The following is a 10,945-nucleotide window of genomic DNA, read 5'->3' on the forward strand; positions in this document are numbered from 1 at the left end:
ATGCCTGTGTTCCCCACTAAAATATAAGATTCTAATCAATTCATGTCTGTTACCTATTATTATTTATACTAGCTGAAAACCAATGAAAAGTTTTAAGCCTATCCTTAACTCACCAAACCACCATTAACTTAGTATCACCAAACTATCATTAACTAGCCTATAATCACATTGAACCACCACTGGGGAGGCTAGGAAAAGAGCTTGCCATTCATGCAGAATGTGCCTACAGTTCACTCCTCTGTGGTAGGACCCTTCAGGAAGCCAGCAGAGAGGCACTGATATTTTAACATCTGCCCTCATTTCCCTCAACCTTTATTATCACAGATGCTTCAACCCTGATCTTTTTAAGTCACATACTAGCTGATAATACTGTTAGCCACTTGCCATATATCAAAGTAGAACTTAACTTCATGTTGTCTCTTTTTTAATGCAAAGTGACCACAAGATATACTGATGGATATTCTGCCCACTGGGAGAATTTATCTTTTCAATAAGCTTTCAGGAACACTTCTGAATCAGGCTCAGTAACTCCAGAGCAATTCCATTCTGACTGTATTAGCATATTAGGAAAGCCATTGGTTCTAACGTTTTCTCCTCCTTGGTCATTTCACACAGAGAATACCCCATGTTACCATATGTTGAAGGAATAGCATTATATAGAAATAGGCCAGTGGAATTTGGAATCATTTGCTTACAGAACTTTTTCATGTTTTCAGAACACTGGAAACCCTATTTTGGAATATGACACTTCTAACTGATGAAGTAATGTTGCTGATTGTGCCCAGCTTCATGGAATGGCAGGTCAGTTTGTATTCATTTCATGATACGAAGCTCTGCTCACATATTTATTTGGTATGCCTTGTAGATCAAGTCAGGGCAGATTTGGAACTTTTTGTCATACAGATAAATAGGAATTTAGAAACCTAGCCATATGTTTTGGTCCTAATCTCTCATGGTCTGTTAGCCCCCACCAAAGAATCCTGCCAATCAAAATGTTTTCATTATCTTTCTCCAGACTCCACTGGATATTAAGGGCCTTACCCTCCTTGTTTGGGGGAATCAAATACTGGTTCTAGGCCTGTGCCAACTCAAAACCCCACCAGCCTCCTTGAAGTCAGGTAGCCCATTTTAATAGCACATCATTCACATTATCATCATTGCAGTATTTGTAAAATATACTGATGCTCTTTCGCCAATGCATTTATTATTGTTCTTTCATGGGGCAAAATGAGAGATATACAGAAGATATATTCCTCCAATATTTCTAAAAAGTAAGTTTCTATTTAACTTACGATTTGAATTCCAGATTCTTACTCAAACTGGAATGTTCAAGCACAGGTTGCCTGATGCATTTCTAATTGCTTCTTAGTCTACAGTTTATGACTTTTTGAGACTAAAATTAACCCTGAAATTAAAAGTTGACCACACTAGGGGAGCCTGGTGGCAGTCAGTTAGGCGTCGGACTCTTGTTTTCAGCTTAAGTTGTGATCTCAGTTCCTGATCTCAGGTTTGTGATATCGAGTCCCAGGTTAGGCTCTGCACTCAGCACACAGTCTGCTTAAGACTCTCTCTCCCTCTCTCTCTGTCCCTCCCCCCTCCCCTCTGCACACACTCTCTCTTTCCCTCTAAAATAAATAAAAAATAAATCTTTTAGAAAAAGTTGATCACACTAAATGAAGATAATATGTCAGAATGTCTTTGTTGTATTTACATTACTGAATGCAACTCTGCAAAACATATCTGCATATTTTTTCTAAATTAAATTTATGATCTCCCTTATTCATTCTCACCTTAATAAATGACAATATACTGCCCCAGTTTCTCAGACTAGAAGTCTCAGTGTCCTTTATTTTTATCTCACATTCCATTTCATTAGCAAGTCCTACTGACTCTACCTCCAAGTTATCCTAAATCCAATCATCTCTTCCATTTTTGCTTTTTTTCAGAAAGCAAAAATGATATGCTCGGAACAGCAGTTGGAAGGATCTTTTCATGATGTTCTCTTAGGATTTACAGCACTCCAACAATTTCTCATAGCTATAGAATAAAATCCAAATTTTTACTATGACCTACAGGGCCCTCCATCAACTGGCCCCTGCCTATCCCTTAAGCAATATTTCCAGTTTTCTCTGTCTTACAGTCCATTTCAGCAACACTGCCTTTTGTATTATTTTTCAAACTTCCCAACATTTTCCCCTTTATCTTCCCCAATGTTTGAAAGACTATTCATTCGCTCATATTTCCCCATCCCTCTGCTCTTTCACATCACTCCAGTCTCTGCTTAAATTTCAGTTTAGAAAGGTTTTCTCTGATTATCCATCTGAAAGATCACAGTGATTCTTCCTCACTCTATTCTAATCTATTGCCCTATTTTATTTTTTTAATATTTATAGCATGCCAGTATACTTATTTACTTACTAGTTACAGTTTATTGTGTTCCTCCAATAGAATGTAATCCCATGAGCTCAGGTTCCTTTATGTCTATCTACTGCTATATCCTCAGACCGGTGACTGACACACAGTAGGAGAAAATGTCTGTTGAATGACTGAAGAAATGAATGAATAAATAACTACTGTAGTCAAGGACAAATATAAAAAGATTCTGAACCAGGGCAGTGAGAATTAGAATGGAAATGACAGAACACAAAATATTGCACAAAAAGAATTGATGACTCTGTGAATGGAAGATACAAAGATAGAACAGTGAAAGATATCTTACATTTTTGACCTATATTTCCAGGAGAGTAATGGCGGCTTCATCCTGGGCATGACAACATAAGTTATGAATAGATAACCAATTTTCATGTGTGATATGAGATGGAAGATCTGAGGTTGAAGAAAGATAAAATAGTCAGTTGGGGAAGAAGGAGATCCCTTTCGATAACTCAAAGTTCAGGTAAACCTCTGAAAGCTAATCATTAAAAAAAGCAGGAGAATATTTAATGTGTTCTGTTTATGTAAACAACTCAATATATACAGCACGCTCAGTGATAATAACATGTCAAAAGAATATAACTGTCAATAGAGAAATGGATAGAATAAGAAAAGAGATTTCAGAGAAGCAAAACTCAGCAGTATGGGTTCATCACTGCTCAGAAATAAGAAATAATTTGGGGGAATATGAGAAATTCGGCCCCTTGATAGTGTTCTCTGCTGTGTGAGGTAGGAATAATTTGCTAGGCTTCTTCATGAAATAGATGAAATCTCTCTTGAGGGTATCTGCATCTCTGTTCTTTCATTCCATGGTCATCAGGCAAGCTTTTGATCAATAATTAATTTTCTTATATAGTTCAAATACCAGGAAGTGAGCTGCTTTAGCTAGAAATGTGATCACTGGAGTAAATTAATATATTGGAAATTTGATTTATTTATCAATCTCTTGTGAGTTTAGTTAACATCAGCTTAATTTTGGGTTGAGAGCTTGAAAAATCCAAGTAATTGAAAAATCCAGTTTGTGGACTTTTAAGGATGAATATTTTATCTTGGATGTTATGAGAGTGTTTCTTGAATGCTCAGCCTAGCTATTTAAGTTACTCATACCTAACTACATTTTCTTCCTTATTTTAACAAATTATCTGACTTTGCACATATTTCAATCATGTAGTAAGTGAGGATATTAATTTTGCTTAATAATTAATGATTTGTAGACAACAATGACAGCTCAGATAATGGGTTTTCATAATAGTTTAGAAAGGAAAGGTCATATAATCCAGTAACTTACCATATCCAAGCGAATCTAATTTGGTGAATTTAATGATGAACATTAGTCCTTTTCCTTTTCCCCTTTTCTTCAGTTTTTCTCTGGAAAATAAGTGAAAAGGTAAGTCATTGAATATAATATTAGTATATGCCTAAATTTTCATCATGAATCTTTTTTGCTCATAGACTTTCATTATGAACAGTGGTTTAAGAATATTGTCAAAAATCTTTGAGAATTTTGTCTGAAGTGTTATGATTTAAGTGCTCATTATACAAATTTATACTTAAAATCTCCACTATAAGTTCCTTAAAATGTATGCTTTATTTATTTTTGAGTATCACATAAAAATTAACAAAATATTTAGCATAAAACATGTAAAATAATGATTGAATGATGATGGTCTGAAAACCCTGTGTATCAAGATTTCTTTGGCTGCAATCAACAGGACCTAACCTTGGCTAACTTAAGCAAAATTAGAAGGATGGGGCTAACTCAATGATTCAAAGGACAAAGCCATAGAATAAGGAATGAGGAGTAAGTGGAATTGGGCCAGCCCAGCAAACCTCAATATATTTGACAGCATATTATAAGGTATGTTAAAATAGAGAAATATTGTTAGTTTGCTTTTTATCACCAGTGGTAACACCTTGGAACATTTTGTTTTCAGTCACTTAACCCTATTTTTAAAAATTCTGTTCCACTGTTAATAAAATATATATTTTAAATCCGTTTATGTTTTGCATAAAATGGTTATAAAAAACAATATCATGTTAAATATGCACCCTATATGGTCTCCGATTACCAGGTATTTATGATTTTTAGTTTTTGTGTGCTACAAAATGAAATAAATGAGGAGCAAATTACTGTACAATAGAAAACAGTGATGCAGCTGTGATAAATGTAGGTTGCAGATAGTAGCAATCAATAGTCTAAAGGAGCCATCTATTAATGTGTAGCAGAAGAAAAGTACTAGATTAGGAAAATAAAAACAATAACTTGCCATTTCCCAAATAGGTTGTAATAAGATAAAAAAAATCAAAAGTAAAATCTCAATCATCACTATTGTTTCTTAAGGGTACAGTTAACAAAGGCACATCCATCAAATAAATAACAATAACTAAAAATTATATGCATAAGAGATTATTATAAAACTAAAAATTTAATAGCAAATAAGACTACAAAAATTTCCAAAACACATGACTTTTTTTTTTTTTTTTTTTGCTTTAGAAGTCCGGTTACCTTGGAGTTTATTTAAACTAAGAGAAAAAGGTCATAATGTTTTCATACGATACATACTTCATTCTTTAAATAACAATTGTGGGGGCGCCTGGGTGGCTCAGTCGTTAAGCGTCTGCCTTTGGCTCAGGTCATGATCCCAGGGTCCTGGGATCCAGCCCCGCACCCGGCTCCCTGCTCAGCGGGAGGCCTGCTTCTTTCCCACTCCCCCTGCTTGTGTTCCCTTTCTCGCTGTCTTTCTCTCTGTCAAATAAATTAAAAAAAAAAATCTTTAAAAATAAATAAATAAATAAATAAATAACAATTGTGACACATAACAGAAAGAATTATGGAATGTAGCTCTTATGATCCCTACAAAACACCAACATCTTGGATGGTACATAATTTAAAGAAATGTCTTAAACACTTTTTGAAATACTAAACAAGAAAAGCAACATGAACTTCCATACTGATTTTATGCAACTTCTATGTAGTACCTTGACTTAAATCCAAGAGCAAAAGTTAAGACTCTCTTCCTCTATTTTTCGTAAACAACTGCATGGTAAACTTAGATGGCTTTTCCTGGGTTTTTACCTGGGAGTGGCCTTTTTAAATTTTTTATTTAAAAAAGGGCAGGTTTGGCACTTTTATACTGATGTCACCAATGTTACTATTTCTTGGGATCTCAGGAAGATTCATATTCTTTTTTTTTTTTTTTTTTGAGTGTAACTTTGTAACTTATTTTTTTTAATTTTTTTATTGTGTTATGTTAGTCACCATACAGCACATCATTAGTTTTTGATGTAGTGTTCCATGATTCATTGTTTGTGTATAACATGCAGTACGTGCCCTCTTTAATACCCATCACCGGGCTAACCCATCCCCTCATGCCCCGCCCCTCTGAAACCCTCTGATTGTTTCCCAGAGTCTATAGTCTCTCATGATTCGTCTCCCCCTCTGATTTCCCCCCCTTCAGTTTTCCCTTCCTTCCCCTAAAGTCCTCCGTGCTATTCCTTATGTTCCACATATTCTTTACAGCTGATACAGCATGGGCTGGAGCTCCTGCTTCAGATTTCTCCAGTTTATTTTGTGCATCAATTTGTGTAACAATCTCATTCATGTTGGTCTCCAATACCATTATCCCCCATCACCATTTCTGCCAGAATATTGTGAACCTTGTCTACATGGAATATTAAACCTCATTCATGGCAATGTTTCCACAAGTATCTTGAGTTCTAGGGACATTATGAATGATTTTCAGGAGACGGTGGGGTGGATTTAGGTGTCAGATCTGGATACATATGGTAAGAGATCCATGAATCTTGGGCTTCTTGTGTGATTGTATTAGATTTAAAATGCCAAGGTCACTTTCTGAAGAACCCACACAGAAGACAAAATATAATGTTGCATAGTGTCTATAAATCAGTTTGTTGTCATATCTTCCAATTAACAATCCTTTTTCTAGGCAATTACATTTTCATCTCTCTTTGATACCAAATGGATTGTGTCCCTGATGACTTGCTATTGTGTGTCTCCACTGTTGGGCCAGAGTAAGTCTTTAGTCTTGGGCTAATTTTATTTTACTACAGAGGCAATGCCTTTCTTACTACTCTACTCAATGGCCCAAGATTTATAACATTTTCCCACCTGGGTGGAACACAAACTACTTATTGCTGTGTTTGAGCTCTGGAGATTGTTTTCTCTAAACATGTTTCAGGCGGTTCTCTTCCCAGCCTCCTGTATTTTCCTTAAACATGGGTAGATTAGTACCTAACTGCATACCTGGGAGGGATTCTCTACCTATCTCTGAGGCTCTTTTCATCTATAGCTTACTTATTACCAGTACTCAGCCCTAAAACTTGAGCTGCCTTGATCTGCATAGACTCTCATCTTCTCAACTCAGCCTGCTGAGTTGGCTGCATGACTAACACAAACCGGGAAGCCCACCTGCATGTGTCCCTGCTCTACAACTTTAGTTTGGTTCACTGCAGGTTGATGACCCCGGGCTGTCAGAAGCACTTCACCCAGGCCAGTCTGCTTCCGTGAGTGCTCCTTGAACCTGGGACCTTTGAAGCAGCAGGTGGACCCCAGTGGGCAGGGAGAGCCGACTTGCGGCATGCCGCTATGCCGGGAAAATTGTGAGTGGTAGTGGGCAAGATGCTGCACAGTTTATAGTTGCAGAGCCGCTGGCAGCTGGGACTGCAGTTGGGGGCAGGAACCTCTGCCCTGCCAGGGCCCTCTGCCACTCCTTCCCCTTTTACTGCTGCTCCCTGCTGACCTGGGTGAGAAGATGGGGAGCAACTCCTTGGAGGCGAACCCCAGGTATCATAACAGTGGGCAGTGTCTGCAGAAGCAGTCCCACCCTGCTAAGAACCATCCAAATGTGGCTGGCCCGCCCCTTCACCAGCCCTGCCCCCTTCTGGGAGCTCTGCTACACTCTCATGGCCTTCTCTCTGTTCCTGTGCTTCCTCTCCTGAGAGCCCCTTTGGTTTCCACCCACACTCCCTCCAGGTATGGGCCAGTCCATGCATGGCAGCCTCCTTCCTACAACACTTCCCTACCAGGAGCAGCGCAGGCTGGGGGTTTGGTTGGACACTGAGTGGTTCTTGAATCTTGCACATTTGGTTCTAGCCCCCCTCCACTGCTCTGCTCTGCTTTTCCCAGCCTGGGAGGCGGTTGGGAGCTAGACGTGCCAAGGTGACCTTCTTGCTGTGGATGGTGAGGCTATAAGGTGAGACTCCAGACCCTTCTCTGGGGGGTGTACCCCCCAACCCTATTACTTGGTAGAGCTCATGGTGACAGCCCTGCCCTCAGTTCCCACATGGGGCCTCCAGTAAAATGGCAGTTGCTCTCAAAACAAAGCAAAACTTTAATTAAAAAATTTAAATATTAAACAAAATGTGATAGAAAATACTTCAGCAAATAAGTAAGTTTCTGGCCAAGAAAGACCAAAAGCTATTGTGTTGTTCTATCCAAAAGAAAGTTTCATGGTATTTCATATTTTAAAAATTGGGTAAGACTTAGAACCATCATAAGGCTCAGGGTTAATCATGATAAACTCAAAAGAAGCTGTGTCCAACTGTCAATTTTATCACATTTATTCTGCATTCAGTAATTTAATGTTAATGAATTAGACTTACTCCACTAAATTAATATTGTTAATTTTAATATTTGTTTTTCCATTCTTGTTTGTATATAATTATTAAATTTTCTTTGATTTATAGTAATAGAAAAATTTAAATCACAGTAACTTCATACCTAGATTTGTGTGTGTGCTTAAAACACAGCAAATGATATAATAAATAATTCAAATAAACACTGTGGCCTATGCTATTTTATTATTGTTGTTATTATTATTCCTATTAAAGGGGTTATGAAATACTATGTTTGAGAAGTCTGATCCAGTAGGCAACTAATTGGAATTAGGAGCAGGGTTGAAGTTCTATACTCTTATTGGACTATGTCAGAAAGCTTAGTCAGTAGGTTATCTAGGAGAGCACAGAGTAGAGCACAGGTTTTTCAAATATTAGTGCTCATAAGAATCACCAGAGCCAATTCCCAGGCTCTAGATTTTCTCATTTAATAAGTCTAGGGTGAGATCCTAGGACATATTTTTTAAAATTACCTCCCATGTGATTCTGATGCTGTAGTCTGTAAATTACACAGTGGCACTCTAGTCTAAAAATCAAGATGAACAAGTAAATGGGAATTTGGACTAGAATTGATTATACTTATAGAGAAGCAAATAAAAACACATATAACCCAAACTCAGGGATAAGAAAAGCTTCCATGAGGAGTTAATTTGAAGAATGCTTAAGACATGGTGAGGCAAAAAGATTTTTTTTTTTTTTTTTTTTTTTTTAGGAAATACTGTAGTGATAAAGAGGCCTGGAGGTAAGGGCAAGCATGACACACTTAGGAAACAACAAATTATTAAATATAACTGGAGATTCTTAAGCTGATTAAACACAAGGCAAATAGATCATTAACAAATAGAGCAATGTACTACAAAGGAATCAATATACTCTTAACCCTATATTCACCAGTAACAGGTGAGTATAAATTCCTCACAAAAATCTTTTTAATTATGACCATATCCTTTAATAGATTTGGATTACTTTTATAAGAATATTCTCTTTCTGCTGTAATCGACAATTATCTGAAACTTTTCACATGTACAGATGGAGTGATTAATTGCATCTGTAATCTTCTAAGACTAAATATACTTTTTTTTTTTTTCTGGCCATTTTCCATAGGTAATATAGCATTTAAGGTTTTCAAAGTAGTCCACCCAAATATTTTCCAGTAATTGAGATCATACTCTACATAATTTCTATTTTCATTTAGTCAATTACAATTGTAGTCCACCCAAATATTTTCCAGTAATTGAGATCATACTCTACATAATTTCTATTTTCATTTAGTCAATTAGAATTGATCAAATTTTGTTACACACTATAGCCATGACAAAGAGATTTTTAAAAGCTTAACATCCATGCATGATACAGTATAATTTTCTATTCTTTCTCCACAGAAGGGACATGTCTAATGCCTGCAATTGTGCCTAGAAGCCAATGTTTATTAAATTCTGGATTCTATCTGTTTCTAGAGATAACTATAGCTCAGATATGATAAATCAAGTTCTTTCCAACTCAGGTTTCCAGTTATCATTCAGCAACACTTATCACTTAGCCCCATAGGGAGGACATAGTGTTGGCCCTTTATTCCTGGCACAAATGAAAGTAAACCATGAAAAACATAAGTCATCCTATATATATAGTACCTGAGTTAATAGAACATTTAAAGACCTTACTCCTGAGTAATGTTCTGCTATAATTTCAGCATAGTATTCATATTTTTATAAATGAACAATCTACCATCTGGATCTCTAGCATTTCTGGCCACTGATCTTTAAAATACAGATTTCATAAAGGTTAAAATAGTTATCAGTTCTTTTGGTGAGGGTCCATGTCCTCTCCCAGCATTGTATGTATCCTATCAACCTGACAACACGTTTAGTCCATTGTACCGTTTTATTTTATTTCCATACCGACCACCAGTCATGACTAGTCTTAGAGCTCCCATTAATGCATATTAGGATTAGCAAACTGTTTTCAACATGATGACAGGCCTCTAGTATTTTAATTTTAGTGTGATTCAGAATTCTGAATTCTGTTCCTATAGCTCCTGCTTGGCCTATTGGAGCAAGTACTAATTAAACTACCATATATTTTTTTGTCACAGGGAATTAAAGGAATGTGTGCAATTTGAAAGTATAAAATGCACCCCAAATTAGGGTTTGCCTTATGAAATTGCCCTTTGGGCAGTGAGGCTGGATATAATCCACTTGTCATTGTGTGCAGGTCTTTGACCTCAAGGAATTCTTCTTAATCCATCTTCAGGCACTTTATTTCTTGATGATACTAAGTATAATCCTTTAATACAATAATGGTTCACTGAATTTGACAGGAATATTTCATTACTTCACCTACTTTTGGATTGCTTGAACACCATTGTGTCACCTATTTCAGTAACACAGGTGTCTGGTACTAAGGATCTGCCGAAATCACCTAAAGTCTCCTTCTGTGCCAACTACTAGGTCTTAATTCTACCTCTACATTTCCATAAGAATTTCCATAACTAAATACCCCATATTGGTAGTGTCCAGTCATCCAGGGTCCATTTGCCAGACTGCATCTCAAGACATTTCTATCTAGTCCGAAAATCTGTAACTATTCTAGCACTTTCCCGAGGATATATATATATATCTATACTGCTCAATACTGGGGCATTCAGTTGTACCTATGGTATAAACTTAACAATTTATTCCCACCTTCCATCACTAGAATTTGACCAAGTATAGGACTTACTTTCACTGATTTCTAAACAAGAACATGACCTTCAATCCAGGGACTCTCATAAGTAATCAACTAGCCTGTTTTTCCTTGGTTACAAGGGAAAATGTGGTTCAAACCATGTAACAATATGAGCAGGAAGGTCTTGGGATATTCATCATTGACCCTAAAAGAA

At 36.7% G+C, this 10,945-nt stretch overlaps 1 pseudogene; it reads right to left on the reverse strand.

Moving 5' to 3' along the window:
• Positions 1–5,533: 5,533 nt before the first annotated feature.
• On the reverse strand, positions 5,534–7,033 carry LOC116631412 (annotated as a pseudogene).
• Between the last annotated feature and the right edge of the window lie 3,912 nt (positions 7,034–10,945).

Source organism: Phoca vitulina, unplaced genomic scaffold, assembly GCF_004348235.1.
Source record: "Phoca vitulina isolate PV1807 unplaced genomic scaffold, GSC_HSeal_1.0 scaffold5, whole genome shotgun sequence".
In the NCBI taxonomy this organism is placed as follows: domain Eukaryota; kingdom Metazoa; phylum Chordata; class Mammalia; order Carnivora; family Phocidae; genus Phoca; species Phoca vitulina.